Source organism: Thalassophryne amazonica, chromosome 14 (genome assembly GCF_902500255.1).
Source record: "Thalassophryne amazonica chromosome 14, fThaAma1.1, whole genome shotgun sequence".
In the NCBI taxonomy this organism is placed as follows: domain Eukaryota; kingdom Metazoa; phylum Chordata; class Actinopteri; order Batrachoidiformes; family Batrachoididae; genus Thalassophryne; species Thalassophryne amazonica.
The window spans coordinates 27,625,743-27,649,895 of NC_047116.1; the positions used below are offsets into that span (position 1 = coordinate 27,625,743).

The 24,153-nt window shown below is 39.6% G+C and overlaps 1 long non-coding RNA gene across 1 annotated transcript; it reads left to right on the forward strand.

The window, feature by feature from the left end:
• Nucleotides 1-247: 247 nt before the first annotated feature.
• LOC117525372 lies at nt 248-23,538 on the forward strand. The gene is made up of 4 exons (XR_004565024.1): nt 248-258; nt 15,830-15,834; nt 18,066-18,075; nt 23,411-23,538. It is a non-coding gene; the product is annotated as an uncharacterized LOC117525372 (long non-coding RNA).
• The last annotated feature ends 615 nt before the right edge of the window (nt 23,539-24,153 follow it).

Consider the following 24,153-nt stretch of genomic DNA (forward strand, 5'->3'; position numbering starts at 1 on the left):
TGTTTTTTTTGCCTGTGTAGTGAGAATGACACGTCTGCCGCGACTTTATTTACAGTCAAAAACCTTAAGCTTGTCCATTAGCGCGGGAGATTTATCGCTCGAGCTGGCTCAATGTGAGAGGTGCTGTAACTCTTGCTCTGTGTGCTCGGTAATAAGAGTGCAGAAAATGCACGTTAATGTGGCTGTCAGTGGACTTTCAACCAAACTCTGCTCTAATCTGGACATATGATGGAATGGAAAGTAAGAGTAATGGCACTGGTAATTGAGAAAATAGGTCACCTGGGACATGAGGTGTTTGCAGGTGGAAGTAATGCAGGATTACTTTGGTTAATATGAGTCACTGTGTTCTATATATGAACAGCTTAACCATCAGTCAGACTATGTTGGTCAAGTCTGTAAAACTGGGCTCATAGCTTCAAATGAATCTATTCTCAATATCCAAAAGAAGTTTGATTTTTGTAATTCTCCAAGTGTCAACCTCGGGAATGAAAACTGAAGCAAATGCGGAAGTGCCAAATGATGCAGTTCCTTGAAGGCCACATGGTTCCAAAAGAAAGTCTTCTCCCCAGAGAAACCCATTGTAAAGTCTCCAACTTTACAGCAGAAATAAACATATTTTAACCTGTATACTACAAAAAAAAAAAGTTTTAGTCTCTGTAGCTAGTTCCCCATTCATGAAGATTTTACAGAGGGTAAATTTCTATAAATACATCAGTTTAAGATCTTTTAAGCCTTAAGGTTATGAATACTTTGAGGCATACTGCTTTGAGCGACAGCTACCTATGCTGGGTGTTCAGCAGCCACCAGCTAGCTGCTAGCAGTGACTGCTAGCTGCTGTGTACTCGGCTGTGTTTGTCCTTTGTGATAATTTTTATTACAAACACTGAGATAATATGGTATGCGTGTAGTTAATTCAACTGACAGAGTGTTTAGATGTCTGTGCTCCAGTATTGCCAGTGAGTGAAATTTAGCATTTTTTTATTTATTTGTTATATTCACTGTTAGCAGGTACTGACAATTGGTGACATTTCGAATGTTACTCAGGCAATAAGCTGGTTTATAATTTTTAATACTGATTCAAGCTACCTGTTGCAGGGGTGGTGGCAAGTGGTTAATGTGCTTGGTTTCAGTGCAGAAGGTTTTGGGTTCAAATCCCACCCCTGCCACATTTCTCCATGTAATATGGAGTTGCGTCAGGAAGGGCATCCGGCGTAAAACCTGTGCCAATTCAACATGCAGATCCAACTTGGATTTGCTGTGGCGACCCCGAGTGCAAACAAGGGAGCAGCCGAAGGGACTTACTTACTTACTATTCAAGCTACCTGTTGTGAACAGTACTGCGAAGTCCTCATAAATATACATTAATAATACACCCCAATCAAAATTAGCCTGTTAGCTTTAGCCTGTTTGGTAACACTAAGATGGCGAGCTCGTTCAGGCTTCATTGACCCCATCCCGGTCACATTGGGATTGCTCAGGCTCCACCTCTTTACCCATATATTGGTTGGGCGGAGTCAAGCACTTCTAAGTCAGTGACTTTTGGAGCAGCCCAATTTGAGCTTTAATCCTGCTCTTCAGAGAACCTATGTGTGACATCACAAAGGGTTTGTCCAGTGTTTGTAATTCACATGTGGAAAATGAGGTAAATCATGTGCAGGTTCTCCAGAAAACCATATTAGTGAGACAGCCAGCGTTTATCTCGTGTGTACTCGTATTATCGTTAATTATTATTTCCAACAGGAAATCCTTGTGTCCAACTGTGACTCCCCCTCTAACACACACACACACACACACACACACACACACACACACACACACACACACACACACACACACACACACACACACACACACACACACACACACACACACACACACACACACACACAATATTGAATGCAGCTGCATCTCCCAGAGGGGAAAGGGTAATTTGTCCAGCTCAGAAATAAGGGTCTCTCCATTTCTCTCAGCAGGATGATGAAAAACACGAAACCGTGCTGCTAATGAAAAGAACACTCAGGATGTGTATTATTATTCCATCAGTCTCACCTACTGAGCCCTGGCTCGGCTCCACGCCAGAGGAAGGGCCACGGCTTTTCCACCCTCTCCTTTCAGAGGATCTGGTGGTAGGCTGCCACTCGCAGATTTCCTCTTCATTCATTCCACAGGAATTTGGCTGCCATTTCCTGCGTGGCGGAGAAGGTTTGACTGGCTTCGTGCAGGGCCAAGCTGGTATTTATCTAACCACACACTGGGCTTGATTCATGTGAAACAAGCACGCCTTGTAAACAGTCTCATTACTGAACTCCAACACTTCATTACTCAACCGGCCAGGCCAGGGAGCCTAAATGGTGTAAAACGTGGTTGAACACATTTGCCTCGATACATCCATGAAGGGACTGAAGGATTTATCTCTGAGTTAATATGATCTTAACAGGAGATTGATGTTTGTTCACCTCGGCTGGGTGATCACTGAGTGAACAGAGCTGGAAACAGCTGCTACGTACATTAGCTGGCAGACTTTCACTGTACACTGCTAAGCTTGATTAGTAGGGGAGACCGGGCATACTTGTCACACTTTACACTTTTATTTGAATAATTCAAGAAGAATATGCATAACTGCTTCTTCTTTTTTCTTTTTTTTTGCATATTTTCAAAAAAGGGAATGGAGCTTGCACAGCAAAAATGTAGATGTATGTGTGCGAGCGAGCGAGTGAGTGAGTGAGTGAATGGGTTAATTTAGATCAGCTAGCTTTTGTAAGCAGTAACTCAAAAACAATGAATGCGATCATCTTGCAATTCAATAAAGTAATTGAAGACATGATGAGATGAGATTTATTGTCATTGTCATTACATGAGTGCAACAACAATGAAATTACATTTACACTCTAATTACCTCAGACATGATACAGCAATTAATCCACAATTATTACTTGTTTACCGTAATAATGGCACACATCAGAATTAAAGACAACACATATACATTTGACATTATTTATGTGCACTAAACTTGAAGCAGTCCGTCAACCGAATTGAGGTAAAGTGGGTGAAGGCCGCAGCAGGCGGGGCCCGCACCGCCCAGCTTGGGGGGAGTCCCAAGTTATCATTGAGAACATTAAGAACATTGTTTTTAGACAGTGATTAGCTTTGATGCACCAGATCAATTAAAGGACCAATTTTTATTTGCCCCTGTAATATCCCATAGACATGTCTGCCACCTGTTGGATGATGAGTGGACACTGGATGAATTAAAAAATTAACACCTCAGTATTTCTAAAACCTTGCATATGACCATAGCTGAAGGGAATCATAAAAGAAACGAGAGTGGCCCTTTCACAGTTGTCAGTACTCATAATTGTTTAAAGTAGGGATGTCTTGATCTGATCATAGCGATAGGAATCAAGGCAATTGTTGATTGATCAGCATCTGTTAAACTCATCAGGGTGCATTCCGCATTGTTCAGTTTGATAAACACTGTGCTGATGGAGCTGTAGCCACCGCTGTATCGTTGTTTTCTGCTAGTTCATCAACAGGGTGCAGTGGATGTTTTAAAACCTTCAAAATACACCAAGTCCATTTCTGACAGATTGCATATGTGACGCACTTTTTACCAGCCAATCAGGTACTGTTTTCTATATGAGTACGTGAGTTTTTCTCATCATCTTACGTGTGTTTTCCTCTTGCTAACAGAAGCTGTGCAGGCCTGTAGCCAGTAGGGCTACAGAGAGGACAGGACCCCCCCCCGGCCAAATGTAAAGGTCCAATTTTTAAGATATAGTTTCCATATTTATTTTGTGAAGACATTTTTGTATATAATAATAATAATAATAATAATAATAATCACAAGGATGAGGATGAATGTGTTTTTAACAACTAAAAGATAGCCAATAGTTTTTCATCAAAGTTCTTCAATCAATATTGCTGAGTGTTCTAGTTTTACTACTACAGTGCTGCCAGTGGCACTGATAAGGCGCATAAAAACACCAGTTTGCTTACTTTATTATGTTATAATAAATAAATATAACAAATGAATAATTACAAACATTAAGGAGCAGCTTGGATTGAATGTACTGTAGTTTTTTTTCTTTTCTCCTTAAAGTAGACCTGTATTGAAATAAATGTGGTCAGATCTCAGAAAGAAATAGCTGATATGTATTTGTAGACCTTATGAATGCAGTAAAGTAAATCTGCAAGCCCAAATTTGTAATTCAGCGGAGAAATCTTCATTTAAAAATGACAAATTTGCAGCTAAAATTTGGCCCTCAACGAAAACTGTTTGTACATCTGGGTCATTGCAGTGACGTCCGGCAGAACACGGAGCGCTCCCGCCTTCAGTCCGATCCCGCATTGAAATTGATTTGATCTGTTAGTAATGTTACTGTTATACACGTCCTGGTTTCAGCATCCAAAAGTAAGCTGCAATGAATGTGAGATACAGCTCTGCATGCTCAGATCAGCGGCGTCATCGACAGCGGGCGACGTTCTTCCCCGACGCCTCGCTCTCTGCCTCCGCTGCGCTTACTGAGTCTGCGTGCTCAGTAAATGCTGAAGTGGGCCACTCACACCCCCGTGTCTGCTGTGCACCCGGCACCACGTCCCTGTCTACTGAATGGAGGTGCAGCCAACTTGGCAAAAGTCCAGAGACTACGCTCGACGTTTTGATGCGGAGTGGCCGGTGACACCTGTTGCTGCAAGGACAGACTTTCCGCAGCCCCGCACGTCTCGCTAATCGGAGCCGCAGAGCTCCGTGGCCGCTGAGAGAGGTTTATATCTTTTTAATGACTTGGATTCTTTGTGGGTCCCGTCTCCGTACCCCGCGACGGTAACACCGGAGGCAAAAGACAGTAGATTTTCAATGCAACACCACTCAATCAAACAGGCGTATGAAAAAGTCCCCTAAAATAATTTTCAAGCACAAATAAAAGAAATGTGTACTCACCAAACGTGCCACAAGACAATATGAAGTTTTAAAAAAAGTAGATCCTTCCGTATAAGACAAGAAAAAGGTGCAGATGCAAACTGATGTAAATCCACAAATTACAGTTGGTGCGCGCAATGCATGCTGGGATAGGGTCTTTTCCCTGACGTCTTGGCAGCGTCCCGGATGTGATGACGGATATGATGACTGTGATGGCTAAATTTTAGCTGTAAATTTGTCATTTTTAAATGAAGATTTCTCCGTTGAATGACAGATCTGGACTTGCAGATTTACTTTACTACATTCAGAAGGATCTTACGTGTAAATATAAGTAATTTTTTGGTCCAAAGATCTGACTGCATTTATTTCAATGCAGGTCTACTTTAGTGTCCAGCCCCTCTCCAGGAGTTAGGTACCAGAGCCCAAGCTGTGCGTGGAGGTGAGCCCGACTATCTCTAGTCGGTATCTCTCAACCTCCCGCACAAGCTCAGGCTCCTTCCCCCCTAGCGAGGTGACATTCCACGTCCCAACAGCCAGGGGCTGTGAGCATGGACCAGGCCGCCGGGCCACCCGCCCTCGACCGCCACCCAATCCTCTCTGCACCCGACCCCCATGGCCCACAGGAGGGCGGGCCCACGTCGCTCTTTCGGGCTGAGCCCGGCCGGGCCCCATGGGCTAAGGCCCGACCACCAGGCGCTAACTAATAAAGTAACTTTTCAAAGTTTCTTTATTAGTTACTTTATCTGAACCCTGTCCTGATCAGACAAGAAATCTTGATCGGGACATCTTCTCCTAGTAAATATAACAACAACAAAAATTATCACTGAAATGTATTAACAAGATGCAAATTCACTTTTTATTCGAAATATCACTAAAAGCTGAATGAACTTGAAGCCATGGCTGAAATTTGAAGCGTGTTACTTACTTTCACCCACTTATGCAATGATGAGGATGTCATCCTTATTAACGCAGAGTGCACGATTCCCACTGATGGTGCCGGTTTCTCTACATCTGAACCACATATTCAACATTTTGTAACTTCATATGAGTCCACCCCTGCAGCTGCACTAACCTCATATCCTCATTAGCCTTTTGTCAGCACACAGTCAAAATGACAATTTGCAATGCAACAAATCAGTGTAATCTAATACTTAATCTGATTTAATTGTGACCAAAAAGGACATATTCATTGCCTCCTAACCGCATTACGTTGATCACAGTGGGAATCACAAATTATTGCCTAATATCCTGTGCCATTTAATCTCTCACATTTGCACAACAAGATTCTGAAAGGAAATCATTGCCCCTCTAAATCTATTTGTCGCACCTCTCAAACTCACAGCTCTCCTCACCATGGGTCACCTGTAATTTGTAATGTTAAATAAAGGCCAATTCATTTCCTGCAGGGCTGAGATGTAATGCCGACTTACTGAATCAGCCACAGATCAAATTCATTACCCTGTATTTCTGTGGTGGCAAACATGAGATGCCACACCATTTCTGCGTGCACATGTAGTCGATGCAACCATGAATATCAACGTGCTCGCAAGTTTTCATTGAAGAGCTTAAACCTTATTGTTCTTCTCAGGCCGTTAGATCATCAGGTCAGAGGTTGCTGATGGTCCCCAAACACTCGTTTTAAAATTTGTGGGGATGCATCGTTTCAAGCAGGATTTTCTTTCACCAAAACATCAAATCTATAGGCTTGCATCTCAGATGTACCTCCTGGCAAAAAGTTGAACTTTCAGGTCTTCTTTTTAAGAAAATGCTCCTCTATACCACTTCATCATGAAGCTGTATAACTGGAGATACAAAATGCAAAACATGCACTGTGCACAATTTCTCCAGTCACAGTCAGAGAAGCCTGCACTTGGCTGTATCAGCAGCACAAAATATAAACTTTGCTTAAAAGTTTTTTTTTGTTTTGTTTTTTTTTGGGGCACATTTTCCACAATTTCTTTTCTTTTTTTATTGCAAGTTGGTTGTACATCAAAATGATCACATTTAAAATAGAATTTAGCAAATAGTCACTGTAGCAATCTTCGCTTTATTCAACATATTGACATTAAGGGCGTCTGGCCAGCTCTACTTAGATGTTCCAAGGTCAAGATATAAACGCTGGGGTGATCATGCTTTCGCGATAGCTGGCCCCAGACTGAGGAATGAGCTACCTCTTGAGTTATGTACTATTCCTGACCTAGCACTTCTTAAATCTAAGTTAGACTTATTTATTTAAACTGGCTTTTAACACTTAGTGGGGAGGTGACATGTTCTGTTATTTTTATGTTCTTTTTTATGTGTTGTTTTAAAATTTTATTTTATATGTGTTTTATTTTTGTAAATTTGTGTTTTTAATGTTAAGCACTTTGGACACCAGTCGGTGCTGTAAAGCACTTTATAAATAAATGTTGATTGATTGATTGATTGATTGATATTCTTGTTGAAAATGAACCAAAGCGTTTGTTCCGACAATGAAAAAGACGGTGGAGAAACTAACAAAATTTGTTATTTTCTGACACTTCAGTAGCCCTGCCAGTCTTGTGATTACTGTAAGCACAGCTTTATATTTATTTATTTATTTATTTATTTATTTATTTATTTATTCATTTTTGCTTCTAGGCATCTGTTGAACTTTTTTCATACTCTTTATTTTCTAGAACCATGTGAGAGAACAGTAACAATGAAAAATGGATCACAAATTACACTTTTTCCAGCAGTATCCTAATGCACTCTGAGCCTGAGCAGTTCTGATCTGTTTCGCTGTTGTTAGTATGAAATCACTTGAATGAAGAATGCTGCATTTTTATACTTCTATTTTTAGCTATGCAATATCTTTGGGCAGTGTTGCACCACGAGGACGTCCGCATTGGTTTTATAATTTGGCATCACTTCCTTTGAACGTCTATTTTCTATACCCACTTACTCCACTTAAGGGTCATGGGGGGGGGGTGCTGGAGCCTATCCCAGCAGTCATCGGGCGTGACACAGGGTCTTCTGAATATGATCTTTGCTCATTTGTGAGGGTTTTATACTCTGCTAGAGCTGAAGGTGGAGCCTGTTCCTGACTACGTCCTGAATGAATGAGATTCAGTTTGTCCTGCAGTCCTTCCAGTTTGACTGATTCTTTGGTCAGACTTCTCAGATCAGTTCATTTAGTTCATTAATCTCTTTCTCATCCACTGTCCTGAAGAGCCACCATGGTGCAGGATGAAGGTGGAAGTAAAGCTACCATGGTTCATCTTTATTTGGGATGGAATTTGAAAACACTGAGTCAATGTGGAAGCCAAGCAAATCCATGACACACACACACACACACACACACACACACACACACACACACACACACACACACACACACACACACACACACACACACACACACACACACACACACACACACACACACAAAACACATCTGGCTGCAGCAGATAGATGGTTACGTTAGAAATGTGGGAATGGACCGATTGTCTGTCTGGGTGGTTGCCATCCAGGACCCATGCCAATTCTGTGGTGGCATGGATGTGGCAAAGTGCAGCACCAACACATGCACCCAGACTTGACTTGAATTTAAAATTTCTGTGGTGAGTTGGTGAGTCAAAAACAACATATAACCACTGTTGATTATTACCTAAACTCCTGCATGCTAATTTTAATACATGTGCAGTCACGTGAAGAAATTAAGGCTTTGAAATAGTTTTAGAAAGCAATACAACTGCAAAAATAACAGCAAATTCACCCACATCAAATAATGTGCAGAATCCAAAACAATGAAGATGAAATGATTAATCTTTCTTTAACTTCTGGATCTGTTCCTAAATGTTTTCAATCTGCAGTGAGTAAACCATTACTTAAGAAACCTAATCTTGACCCTAGTGTATTGAAAAACTATCAGCTGATATAATCTAGCATTTTGCTCTAAAATTCTAGAAAAAGTGGTGTCACAGCAGCTCATGGACTATCTTACTTCAGTCTGCTTTTAGACAATATCATTCCACAGAAACGGCTCTCACTAAAGTGGTGAATGATCTTCTGCTTACAATGGATTCGGACACCACTATGGTTCTGGTGCTGTTAGATCTCAGTGCTGCATTTGATACAGTGGATCATCATATTCTACTTGATAGGCTGGAAAATCATTTTGGGATTACTGGGAGTGCCCTTGCATGGTTGACGTCATACTTGACCAGTCGTTCTCACTGTGTTTTGTACAGTAACACTACCTCTAACCTTAGTGACATGAAATTTGGGGTTCCACATGAGTCCGTCCTAGGCCCCCTGCTTTTCTCCCTTTATGTAGCACCCCTTGGTCACATATTGCGGTGTTTTGGGATTATCTTTCACTGCTATGCTGATGATACTCAGTTATACATGCCGAAAACTGCTGATAATCTCATTCACATAAATCCTTAGAAGATTGCCTTGCATCAGTGAGAAGTTGGATGTCTAAAAACTTCCTACTTTTAAACTCTGATAAGACTGAAATGATGGTTCTTGGTCCAGTGAGACATCGGCATCAATTTGACCAGTTAACACTTAGCCTAGGCTTGTGTGTCATACATCACATTGACAAAGTGAGGAACCGTGGGGTAATTTTTGATCCTACATTGTCCTTTGACCTCCACATTAGAAATGTTACGAGGACTGCTTTCTTCCACCTGTGAAATATAGCAAAGATTCATCCCATCCCATCAGTCTATGGCTGATGCTGAGACCCTGATCCATGCGTTTATCTCTTCTAGATTGGACTATTGTAATGTTCTATTTTCTGGTTTACCACAGTCCAGCATTAGGGATCTCCAATTGGTTCAAAATGCTGCAGCCAGACTTTTGACACGAAACAGAAAGTTCAACCACATTACACCCATTTTGACGTCTCTTCACTGGCTTCCTGTCCCAGTGAGATCAGATTTTAAGGTTCTGCTACTAGTCTATAAAATTGTTCATGGAATGGCACCTCCCTACTTAGCTGACCTAATTAAACCTTACGTACCGGCCCGGGCTTTGCGTTGTCAGTGTACAGGACTACTTTGTGTCCCTAAGGTGAATAAGAAGTCTACAGGTCATAGAGCTTTCTCTTATCATGCCCCTGTTCTGTGGAATGATCTCCCTTTTCAATAAAACAGTCAGATTGTGTAGAGACTTTCATGTCCAGACTTATGACGACTTATTTTCTCTTTCGTATGATTAGCATACTGGCATAGTATAGTTCAAAGCTTTTTACTCTTTTAATTCATTTTATCAGTAAATGCCGCGTGCCGTGGCCTCAACTTTACCTAAATATATAAATGAAAATAAATTGAAATTGAAAATTTTATGATGTATCAAGAAATTTTGGGTGACATGGGGGGGGGGGGGGGGTCATTGGGGTTAGGGTTAAAAATAGCAAACTAAACTTACCTGTGTCATGAAAATGTGATGTATTTCATGATGGTATCATGAAAAAAAAAACCCAAGAGACTGGGCTGGGAAATGGCATCGAGTGTGTCTGCATTCTGTGAAACACGCCCAGGAGGGGACGAGGAGCCCTGTCTCTTTGGAGAGAGGCATCATCTCTTTTCTATTTAAAGCAACAGGTACAGTTCAGACATTTTCTAAGAGACCTGAAAGTGGGTTTATTTTGGGATGCTATACCTCAGTGTCTGTGCAATATATTTTGGCCACAAACTGTATTATAGTATGTTGTTAAGACACCTGGTGGCCTATATCAGCACACTGCTGCAGTTTATAATATGACCCCTTTACTACCTCCTTTAATACAATGGACTAAACTCTCTGTAACATTTGATCTGCTTTTCAGATTTTACTTTTATTTTTAAACATGTAGAAGTGTAAAGGTTTGGTCTTTTACTGACACATTAACAAAGAAGAAACATCCTAAAGTACAATTATGTAGAAACACCATTGTGATAAAGCGATGAATGCACTTTCCCCATTATGTAGAAACACCAGTGTGATAAAGCGATGAATGCACTTTCCCCAAAACTTTGTTAGCAATCAATCATATATATATATATATATATATATATATATATATATATATATATATATATATATATATATATATATATATATATATATATATATCGACATTGCATATACAGTAGTGTTCAGAATAATAGTACTTTTTTTTTTTTTACTAATAGCCCAATTTCATAGCCTTAAGAGTGTGCATATCATGAATGCTTGGTCTTGTTGGATTTGTGAGAATCTACTGAATCTACTGGAACCTTGTTTCCCATGTAACAATAAGAAATATAGTCAAAACCTGGATTAATCTTTTTAGTCACATAGCACTACTATTATTCTGAACACTACTGCATGGCTATGATGGCAAATTAATAATAATATTCATTCGTGCTCTGATTGGCTGATTTCCAGTCTGATATTTTCCCACATCAGACCGGTTACCATGATAATCGGTCTGAATCGTGTATCTGATTTGTGACTTTATTAACAATTTTCACAGCATGAAATAAGACAAAACAAAAAGCAAACAAAGAAATTATGTGCGACGAAGAGGACTAGTCACTGAGTGAATTTTATTACACTGATGAGTTTGAATTAGAGGAATTAACAGCAAACAAGCTTGAAGTGCACATGCAAAATGAGGACCAACAAAATGAAAACAACTCTGAACAGCCATATTATTATTACCCTCGCTTGCTGTGTTTTTTTGCACGGACCTTGCTGCGCTCGGTCCGTACTGTTAACATGTTGGTCTGATATTTTCCTGTACAGACCTTGTGCTTGATTATCATTTAGTATCATATATCCATTCATATTTTATACCCTCTTACTCCAAGTAAGGGTCAAACGGGGCTGGAGACTATCCCAGCATAGGACGTGAGACAGGCTACACCCTGTACTGGGTGCCAATCCATTGCAGGGCCACAATAACATATAGCATAATACTATATATATATATATATATATATATATATATATATATATACACACACACACACACACACACACACACACACACACACACACACACAGTTGTGCTCAAACGTTTACATACCCTAGCAGAATTTTTGACCCAGACAACCCAGAAGAAGTTACAGGCTTATGTGTCTGTGATTGAAAAAATAGCGCTGAAGGATTTTCTTTCACCAAAACAGATCAAATCTAGGCTTGCATTTCAGATATACCTTCTGGAAATTTGTAGTTTGAACTTTCTGGTCTTTTTAAGAAAATCCTCCTGTATGTTCACTTCATCATGAAGCTGTATAACTGGTGACACAAAATGCAAAACATGCACTGTACACAATTTCTCCAATCACAGCCACATAAGCCTATAACGTCTTCTAGGCTGTCTGGGGGTCTTGGTGGCTTTCCTCACTCTTCTCCTTCTTGCACACTGTCAGGATAGGCGGCAGCCCAGCACCAGGAGCGGCTGGACCCACAATACAGACTCCCAAACTAGGCTTAGGTGGGAAGGAAATCATGGTCTTTATTCCAGGCTCGGGTACGGTACACATGTGATCAGTCAGCGAGGCAGAGGTACAAGCAGGGTTAGGCTGAGACACAGCCATGGACGAGCAAACACGGACATCCAGGGAGCGGCAAGAGGCATAGCCAAGGAGAATAGAGCAGAACTCGGAACACGGCGTGGCAAACTCAGGACTGAAAGATGGGCGCTGGAAAGTGTATGGAGACAACAATCTGGGAGGGAAGTGAAGGACTGGGAGGTTTAAATGCATGTGGACTAATTAGGATGTGAGATGAGGAACAGGTGGTGTTAATGAGGTGCATGTGAGGAAAGCTCTAGAAAGGGGGTGTGGCTAGTGAACAAAGATAATGCATGGGCAAGATTGTGAGGAGGGGAGTGCACAAACTGGAGTGATGTAATACACAAAGATACGTGAGCAGGTGTAAAGAGCGTGAGTGAATGGAAACACAAAGCAGACAGAATCAACGTGAGAGACAGGGACACATGGCAGGTGCAGACAGAACATAATCAAAGGGTCATGAGGAAAACAGAGAATGATGAACAGAGACTGAGGACGAAATAAAATATAACAATGACTAGGAACATAGAATCGGCCATGAAAATTGGAATAGAAAATAATAAGCACGAAGAAAACTGCATGAGAACTGATTAGAGAACACATAGAAAATAAATACTGAAGCAAAACTGAACTGGCACTGATAAAGAAAACAAATAGGTTAAACAAACTATGAATACAACAGAACCCACATGATGACAGAAAACAAAACCCAACATTAAGCACAACAGATAATACCAAAGAGAAAGGCACAATAAACAAGTGATAAAAATACAAACGTAAACCGGCAGAACAAACTAGAATGGAACTGAAATTATGGCCAAAGTATAAAAGTCACAAAGAAACAAATTGGCAATGCAAAATGGAACACAGAATAAACACATGATGAAAACAACTAACTACTAAGTCACTCAGTTTTTGAGAACTGTCTACTCCATGCAGATTTACCAAAGAGTGTCATACTGTTTGTATTTATATGTAAATACAGTCCAAGACACATTCAGCGGCAGCTTTACCATCAGAGAGCCTCGTCCACAACGACCACAAAAGACTCCAAGCTGTCATTGATGTTAAAGGGGGCAATACACGGTATAAAGAACAGGAGTATGTAAACTTTTGATCAGGGTCATTTGGGTAGTTCTCTTGTTATTATGATTTAAAAAGAGTAAACACAATTGTTTGACAATAAATGGCTTCACGCAACCACTAACCACGGGTGAAAAAAGTTTGTGTTATCATTCATATTCTCTGAAAAATGGACCAAAAAAATCTAAAATTCTGCCAGGATATGTAAACATTTGAGCACAACTATATATATATATATATATATATATATATATATATATATATGTATATATAAACTCTGCTAATGCATGTGAAGTCAAACAATGTTTTTCCTAACCTTAAAATTGCTTAGTGTAGTTATTCGCACATTCTTGAATTTTATGATTACTTATATAATACTGGTGGAACACAATTACAGTTATAGGGACTATTACCCACGGGCAATAATGATACTGTAAACATCAAATTAATAATAATATTCATTATCGTTATTTCAAAAGAATTGTTCCGTTAGCACTAGATCCAGTTGTCTAGCGCAAAAGACATTCCATTAAATAATCAAGTAAGTAATGTTTCTGACACAAAACCTGTTGTGGCATGTTGTATTCAGGCAAGACCATTTTAATGCAATAAATAAATAAAATAAAACTAAATAAAAATTTGATGAACTGGAAAAAATGGCAACACTTTTATTTTTCTGTGTCTCGGGACGATATTAATGTTTAAAATTCATTCATACCACCCTGCAGTGTGAGGTCTGTGCTGAACATTAACAGTAGCTTAACTGACTGGAACAAACTTCTAAGACTGGTGCAGGGTTGATCTAAAGCAGTATAATAGAAACAAAAAGCACTAACATGGCTACATTTCCTCAGTTGTTTTACTGCTACCTTATCAACAATTACAAAGTAGGTTTCTCGCATTATTTTGTTGATAACTGAGTACACGCTGGATTTCTTGCAAACAAAGCAACGTGATACACACTCAGACGTTTTATTGCTATCAATGTTTTAATAATATGAAAAGAGAGCTTGTGCATGAAACATTTTGTTTAAGTGTTGAAAAAAAGTCTTTCAAGCGTACAGCGCTCTGCAGCAGCGTCTCGGCTCAGCTTTGCAGTGTGTTGGGGAGGAATGAATGCCCACTGTCCGGCCACAGTGCGCGCCCGGCTGCAGAGCCGGAGCCCTGTTTGCTGTCTGACCGTGTTCACCTGAGCCAAACAAATGGTCGTATCAAACTATTGCTGTTCATATACCCCTCCAGTCCAGAAAGCTCCATTTTTCAGCTGGATGCTGCTGGCGAACGACTACAGCGGGAGGAGCGTGACCCCTGATGACTTCAGTGGCACTGCAACAAACTGTAAGACAAAAAGCCATTTTGAGAAAACAGGTGGTGTTTCCCACAATGAAGTTCGACAATCATGGTTTTCCCAAATATACAAAAACAAACTCCAACTTATTTGCCAGTTGAAATGAATCATCATATGGTAATTTGAGAAATGTTTGTTCATTTTATTAGGAAATGGAGCGGGTCGCGGCATCAACGTCATCTAAAGTCTGGGGCTTTTAGTGAAGCTTAGGGCTAGTGGCCGGCGATCACCTTAGTATTTCTTCAGTTTTTCTTGTGGCTTAATGCTGACAAATTATACTGTATTTGATGTCTTTTTGCCGCCTGATTGTGTTTTGTTTCTCTCTTTTTGAGGTGCGACTCCATCCAGAAGTGGGTGTCTTCTTCTGCAGGCCTCCTGTCCTGTGCACCAGCATGGACTCTCAAAATGTCCTGTATATTCATATTGTCATCTGTGTCTGTAGCATGGCAGTGGGTCACCCCTTTGAGTCTGGTCTGCTTGAGGTTTCTTCCTCAAATCATCAGAGGGAGTTTTTCCTTACCACTGTCGCCTGTGTGCTTGCTCTGGGGGTTGGTAAGGTTAGACCTTACTTCTGTGAAGCGCCTTGAGGCAGCTTTGTTGTGATTTGGCGCTATATAAATGAAATCAATTGAAATTGTTTGTGTCTGTCTGTGTGTGTGTTCCTGGGCCTGATTTGCACCAAACTTGCACCAAAAGCTGGAGTCCAGAGTTGCCCTCATTATGAGGGGTCTGTTTTGGCAAAAGATCCAGGTAGCTGGAGTCAAAGGTGTAAATTTAGGTTTTCATTTTAAGGTTCATCAGTCTTGACACACACATACAGGCAGATTATGGAATTGTCAAGGTGAATCCAAATTTCCCCAAAGTCAATCACTGGGGTCAAGGTCATTGGGTTCAAAAGTCAAAATTTAATTTTTTCACTTTGACGCCCACTAAACTTGACACAATGGGTTCTCAAATTACTGAGGTGAGGTCAAGTATGCCAAAGGTCAATTACTGGCATTAAAGGTCAAAAATATGGCACACATATGGAGGTACCAAACTCCATATGTGTGCCATGTTTGCTCACGTAAGGTCAAATTTCCCAAAGGTAAATTATTGGGGTAAAGGTAATTGAGGTCAAATGTCAAGATTTTATTTTATTTTTTACTACAATGTCCACCAAACTTAGCAAAATGTTTTCTAGAATTGCTCACCTGACATCAAATTTTCCAAAGCTTGATCACTGGGGTCAGAATTCAAGTTAAGTTTTTTCAACTGATTCGCTACAAACTTGGCACATATGCAGATGAGTTCCGAAATTCACCAGCAAGGTCAAATCTGTCGAATGTCAATCAGTGGGTCCAAGTCATGTCTGCCTGACTGCTTGTTCCCGTTAAAGAATTCATTTGAATTTCACTCCAACTTGGACCAAAAGCGGCACACAGTAGGTGGATTCCAGAAACACCCTGGCAAGTTTAGACAGGGGTCAATCAGTTAGGGGGAGGTCAAGATCATTGAGGTCAAATACCAGATTGCTGTAGCCCTTACTGTCTTCATACTTAATTTTACTATGACCTAGTCAACAAAATCAATAAATAAAGAGAAAAGACTTAAAAAGCAGCCTGATGTGTTTCTGATGTGAAGCTTTTCAAACTCGGAGAGACACTGACCCTTCACTTCAGCAGGAGTGCAAGTGGAAGTATGTAAATGTTTGAGGTCGAGCGACAACACTCTCTTGAGCCAAGACAAACTGAGCTGTTGCTTCTGTTAATGTAGCATAGAAATGATTATGACAGGCCTCAGCGGCCCTTCTGATCCCGCAGAGAGGCTGCATTTACTCCGGCATGGACGGTGGTTTTCTAAAATGTTCCCATGTTTCCCGTTTCTATTTGCAGCAGCGATCACAGACTCGTATTCTGCCTCGTGTTTGCCATTCCGATTCCTGTGGGCATATTTGGAAATTGGGAAAATCATATTTTAATCATGCGATAATTGCTGAAAATATAGCACAGATGTTTTTCTTTCTTTGATTCTTGAGATATGGCTTGTATGTGCAGAATCAGTTATTTTTGCATTTATGCTTTGTTAGCTTCACATTGTAAACTATAGAAAATACACAGAGTTATGTGCAGAAGTCTTCAGCACCCAAGTATTTAAACCAAATGTGATCTACAGTGTGGGGCTTTTTGTCTTCATTTCTTTATTAGTAACTTAAATAAGGACCAAATTTGAAATTTCTAAATGTTATTTTGTCAAAGCCAGATGATACAGACATATTTCCCTATTTTATTAAAGACAACCATATATTAATGAATAACAGAACTTTTATGATGCTTAAACTGAATTATAGTAGATGTTTGCAAGTGTCCTAATATGATCATGGTGCTTGCTTTTGAACGGCACAGTCGCAGCTGGAGACTTGCAAAGATTCTTAATTTGTCTTCTTAATTCAGGATGATTGAAATGAAATAAACAATAAATGTCAAGGTAATAAATACCTTGAAAGTTTGCAGCCCAATGCCTGACTCCACAAAGACAACAAATAGAGAATAGTAGCCGACAAAAGGTGAGCAACAAAGTCAATTAAAGTGTAATCACTTGAGATATTTATTTAATTCAAACCCTTGCACTGTGTAGTTTATCATATTTTTGTTCATATTTAAAAGATTTTCATAGTTTCTAAGGCAGTTTTACTTTGTGATCATTTTAAAAACAGTGCCTAAAATTTTTGCACATCACTGTATTGGTAAATATTTGTCAAAAATCGATGTCTGTTTGTCGTGGGATGGATGGATATATTGATAGATCGATGATCCATTCAGTCTGTCTTTGAAAGAAAAATGTGACAGAATGATTCTTTTTCCTTTTTTCTTTTTTTGGCGCAGTTTCTACAAGATTCAGCCTCATTGTCACGTGCAGCATCCTGTCTGGGCTGCAGGACCTTTCCTCCTGACAGCCTTAAATCACACAAACAGCCTGAGGGAGACAAACATCTGCATTCCACTGAGTGCTTCTGCTTTTATTTTAAGGCGTGCATAAAAATAAGACACATTAAAAAACAAAAAACAAAACCAACATAAAATATTCTTTATAGAAACAGTATTCTGGAAAGAGTCTGTATTTGCAAAAGAATCATGTGATTACATTTTTATTGTGTTCTCCTTTTGTTTTGTTTTTGTTGTTGTTGTTTTTTTTTTATTTCTGCCTGTACAATTGATCAGTATAGAAAAAAATATGTGGCAAAGTAAATAACAAAACCTCGTAAAACTTTTGGCTGCAATGTGTATTTTTGTGTTGTAATGATGCAGCACCAGTCAGTGCTTGAACAGAGGGCAGCTGAGTTCAGCCACCAGGTGGTGCTATAAGAGGAGATTTAGGTGTGTGTACATATATATATATATATATATATATATATATATATATATATATATATATATATATATATATATATATATATATATATATATATATATATATATGTATATGTGGAACAAATGCTGCATGTTAATATTTTCCTGTTTGGACCAATATGATGTCTTTGTCAAACCACATTCTCTTGTTATTTATTGACTTCTGAGCACGACCTTCTTCCTGCCCTCGAGAGTCTTCGCGGTTTTAGGAACAAAGACAGGCTAGCAGCTTGATTCATGTGGGGTGTGTGATGACCAGCAGCAACATTTACTGCCACTAAAAAGCACAGGATATGCACAGCACAAGGAGAAAACTGTGAAGCCGTGTTGGAATGGTGGCGGTGAACAATGCAGAAGGGCGGTTGCCAGGTTTTATGGTCTGGGCTCCTGCTCCCCCAACCCCCACCGGGTCCCTCTTCCTTCCTGCGATGTACTGTAGTTTACACTTGAGCCCCTACAAACCACATTTGCTGAAAGACCTGGGGCAGAACAATGAAACAATGAGGCCGTGTGAGCAACGGTGCCGGTGTAAAGCGATGACAGACACTACATATGTGATTTGTAACACCTTCAACATGTCCTTCAGTAATAATAGACCTGTGTTACTGTCATTTTGCATCCCTCGTGTGAGGCATTCGTGTCATATCTGCGATATAGTTGCTGGATTCATGTACATTTGTTTTAGAATATTATTGCAATATCACTATAATATTTATACTATAAATGGTCCATCAGTTGTTATAAGTGAATGAATGTCATAGTAAAACAGAGGCATCAATGTGCATTTAAAGCTGAAGCAAATGTAATCATTAAACCTACAGTCTGTATGATTTAGTGGCGTTTATTAACAGAAATGGAATATAGCATTTGTAAACGTGTTCATTACTATATAATTACCTGAAACAACAAATTTGTTGTGTTTTCATGAGCTTAGAATGAGCCCTTCATATTTACATAGGGGTGGGTGGGGTCCCTTATGGAGTCTTGCTGCACTGCCATATTGATAAAGTAGCCCAAAAAGGATGTACACCTTTCCAGTCGTGGGCACAGTTTCGCTAATCTGCTAACCGCTAATTATCAAAGCAAATGTAAAACTGACAATTCGGTTTGTTAAGTGGATTCAGCACTTTTAGTGAAAGTGTGGTGGCAATTGTATTCACACTGCCATGAACACTGCCATCTACTGTCCAATAGATGGCAGTGTTCAGTAGATGGCAGTGTTCATGGCGGTATGAACAGCAAAAGGGCTGAATTCACTTAACAAACCGAATTTTCAGTTTTCAAATTGCCTTTTTTTTACAAATGAAAAAAATGACATATTTACAAATACAGATTTATTTGTAAAACCCACCACATTTCAGTAACGTGTGTTATACTGGCCAATCAACCACTCTTCAGGAAACTAATTTACCCATAATGCTTTGCATCATGTGTGTCTAAACGTTAAAACCTTCAAAATTTGTGCGTTACTTTAAAACTAAAAGATATGGCCGATATTTTCACTTTATAAAGTGACTTACGTGATTTCAATTACTTGTCCAGAATTAGTTTGTTTAAAATTTTAACCATAAGTCAAAACTGTCTGCCTGTACATGACTTGTGTGATATGCCGGGGAGTCTGTATGGTGTGAAGAGAAATTACCTTTTTTCCCCTCTCCTTCTTCCTTTTGTTCTTCTCTTGCTTTTCTTTATGGTCACCAGGTCTGTTTTGCTGAGAGAAGGCTGATCTGAAACAGAAGCGCTGACTCGTTGTTGTGTCAGTAGCTGCTAGTGTACTAAAATCGATACTCAAAGTTATCAATTTAGCTTTTATCTATAACTTCCGCTAATTTTTTAGGGGTTTATTGGTTTAGCTTTATAAAAGCTAACTTTTCAGTTAGTGGATTAACGGTTATCGAAGCTAACTTTTTGGTTAGCTGTGCCCACCACTGCACCTTTCACATTTTGTAGTATGGATTTAAGACTGTAGGAAAAAGAAAAGGAATCAGTGGTTGCTCCTGTATGCATTGATGACGGGTTGCTCGTGCATGTTAATGAGTTTGAAAACATTCACTTTTGTGAATTTAATGATCACATACATATTGCTAATTACACAAGAAGGCAAAAGAGCATGAATCCCTTTTGCAAAAGGAGCAAAAACATGAAGGGAAACAAAATTGTGACCAGTGACTGCATAATGCAATCTCCAACCTCACCACTAGATGACACTAAATTCTACACACTGTAGCTTTAATACATTACTCAATAAATGTATAAATGCAACATGTGTTATGTTTTCCATTTTTCATGCATTGAAGTTCAAGTTCTGAGATTTGAAATGTTTATTTCTCCAAAAAATTTGCTCACAAATTTGTTAAAAATCTGTATAAGCAGCTCTCAAGTCTCACAACCACAGGCCACGTGTAACTACACCAGCAGGCTTCTTCAAAGAATAAAGATCTTTTCAAAATTACCTCCACATTTTAGAGTGCTGTGTTATTGGATGGGTCCAAAGCACGCGTCTGCAATAATCATGCTTGTTAATCAGGATCTTGATATGTCACATGTGCCAAGTGGATGGATTTTCATGAAAAAGGTGGGGTGCTTGTGAACACAGATTTTAACAAATCTGTCAGCAAAATTCAAGGGAAATAAAACTATTCTGTGCTGTTAAACTGTAGCTTAAAGTTTGTTAAGTTCTTGAGCACTTGAGATTTTTTTGCTTCTAAAGACTCTTAAAGTGGATTCATGAACCATCTTCAAATTCCAGCGACGACTCCATCAGCCGTGTCTGAATTAGTGCAGTGTTTCAGAGTGTGTGTGAAGAACACTGTGATTCATATTTAATTATGTGAGGCAACAGGACTCCTTCCCTAGAGTGTTTGGGTTTGCGATTGTCCTGAATCAAGATTCAAATCCAGGCTTTCAATAACTTCCTGGCATGGGCCATCAGAAATGTATCTGTGTGAGGTGAAAGTGTTGAACTTACAGAGACATTCATTTGTTTCTGTGGTGACATTCATGTCTCTGGCTCTTCAGCCTTTAAGATTGAGAGACACTTGGGAAGAGCTTATAGAGTCATGAGGTCACTGGACAGGGGTGTTTGGCAATTCTAGGGTCCTAGTGCTTCATGTCTTACTGTATGGTTGTGAGACTTGGATGCAAACCAATGACCAAAGGCAATGACTGGATGTCTTTTGTGTTTGGTCTCTTTGGAGGATCCACGAGCACCACTGGAATGAGTTTGTGTCAAGTGAGCAGTTACTTTGGGAGACTCTGATGAGGAGAACCACTTGCACAGTCAGAGAGCCTCAGCTTCAACACTGTGGACATATGGTGCATTTCTTTGTACGTGACCCAGCACGCAGGTTTCTCAGCATGAAGGCCAAGGGGACACCCATGTTTCTCCTGGCTGTGGTAAATGGATTTTTTTTTACTTTTGAGAGGTGGGGATAAACTGGTTGTCTGCCTGGGTGGTGGATTCTGTGCACCTCAGTGCCAGCAGATTACCCCCCCCACCCCGACAGTGAAGGTTCCATTAATTTAATATTTAACTTGGTCCTTGACCTTCCCTCAATTTATTGACCTCTAGCTGACCTTTCCAAAGTGTGTGCCACTTGTTGCCTGAACTGGGTTGAAAATCAAACTCGTGTTCTTGACCTTTGCTAAAATGAATTCTTTAAGAACAGTTTTGGTGTCAACCTTCACTGACACATCAAGTTTGGACAAAATCAGCAAAAGGTCCTTGGAGCAGTAGGACACCAGACAAGCTCCAATACTTCAGTATGTGTATCACGTTTGTATGACATCACAGTTCAAAAAAAGTTTGCGCTTTGACCCCAATAACCTTGACCTTTACATACCCCTTTAGGGTATTTTTGGGCTCAGCCTTCACCCTAATATGAAGTTTAGAGGCAATCAGGGCGACAGACAGACAGACTTTGCTCGGGACAACAGAAGAAAATCAGCTCTAGAACAACACATGAATTCTAAAAGCAGGAAATGATATCAAGGAATATTGCACAAGTCTTATATAACACTATTACATGCTAACAACATGGAAACATCATTGTTAGATGATCTGTGGAAAATCTGAGGTCAAATACAAGTTCAGACTTTTAAATTCTAGTTAACTGTCTTTAAAAAAAATGCCCTTTAAATTTGTATTTTAATATATTTCAGGAAGCTAATTTACTTTCAGAAAATTGGATTTTAAATTTCATTTAATGAATGTAATCAGTTAATTACATTACAGTGAATTGTTTTAATTTGCTATTTAAACATAAACGTCATATCTCACTCCAGTCAACACTATCTTTTAAAAAATTATATACCAGATTATAATTTATTTCTTCCAACTCTTTAACTTGTGTGAGCATTGATAAAGCTGATAAAAGTAAAATAAGGCAGTGTGTGTCAGAAAAATCATCACGGTTTAATAGCAATATTGATCCAGAATCATGACGTAACGTCAGTCACTGACTTGTAGCTGCCTGAAGGTCACAGTTACAGTCCACTTCATTAACACAGTTAATTCGCATTGCTTTTTATCTATCAATGTAATATGGCTTTAATTTGGCTTTCAAGTCAAATTTTTGCATTTAATGATTACTATTTCTCCACCTCTGCCTCTTTGTAGGCTGCGGCGTATCGAAGAAAAAAATAACATACATCTCAATAAGACTGTGTAATAATAATTTCAATTCAATTGATTTAATTTATACAGCGCCAAATCACAACAAAGCTGCCTCAAGGAGCTTCACACAAATAAGGTCTAACCTTACCACTAGAGGAAGCACACAGGCGATAGTGGTAAGGAGAAACTCCCTCTGATGATATTGAGGAAGAAACCTCAAGCAGACCAGACTCGGAGGGGTGACCCACTGCTTAGGCCATTCTAACAATTACAAGGTTTTTGCAAAGTTTTACGAAGCTGAAGAAACGGAAAATAGAAAATCAAACAATATAATAATATAAAGATGAGAAGTCCACACAATAATAATAATGATAATGATATTACACACACACCTTGAAAGCAGCGTTGCTGATTTCACTCCTGCTGTGTTCACACACAGTACCATGTAGAATTATTATTCATTGTGCAGTGCTGTCCACAAGTAACTGGCATTGCTGGGGCTCCCGACTGCTTAGTTTAACTTAGCACAGTACACACACTGATAAGACTGGTTGCATGGACTATGAGAACTGATTTAGGGTAATTTTGGAGTGCTGAAACCGAATCTGAGCTTAGATTTCCTCCATCACATCACCTTTTTTTAAAAAAATCTGCATGTTCCGTATTGATGGATTACACAAAAATTGCTCATTCACTGACGGGTTTGACTCCACTAATCAAACACAAAAGCAGCTTCAAAAGGATCATTTTTAAATCAGGTTCACGAAATGTGAACAATATCATTTATGGTGCCGAAGAAGTGTGAAAGACTGCAGCTTTTGCTTCAATGCTTCATACGAGAAATATGTTTTCATATCTCAAAAACATGGTGTGATTGGCAAAACCTAACACCAGATTTGGATTCAGCGCCCCCAAATTACCCAAAATCCACTGGAAAATTCCATGCTAGAAAAATTGTGTTGACCACTAACAATACAAACTTAGAAGCTCAAAATTTACATATGGCAGGAAAGAGTCCCCACGCACACTCACAGAACTGTGGGAGTTTGCGGGTAATTTATATGAAACCACAAACACATATAACTGTAAAAGGTGTCAAAAAAACAATTCTGCACCATATGAGCTCTTTAAGACACACTCGCACACAGCGGAAGGTGACGGCACAATGTGTTGGTGCCAAAACATCTTGAACCCTGGCCACTCCTCACCAGCTTCACGCCGACTCACCGCCACAGAAGACAAACCTTTTTGAGGTAGTTACAGAGCTGACCGCCATTCAATCACAGGCC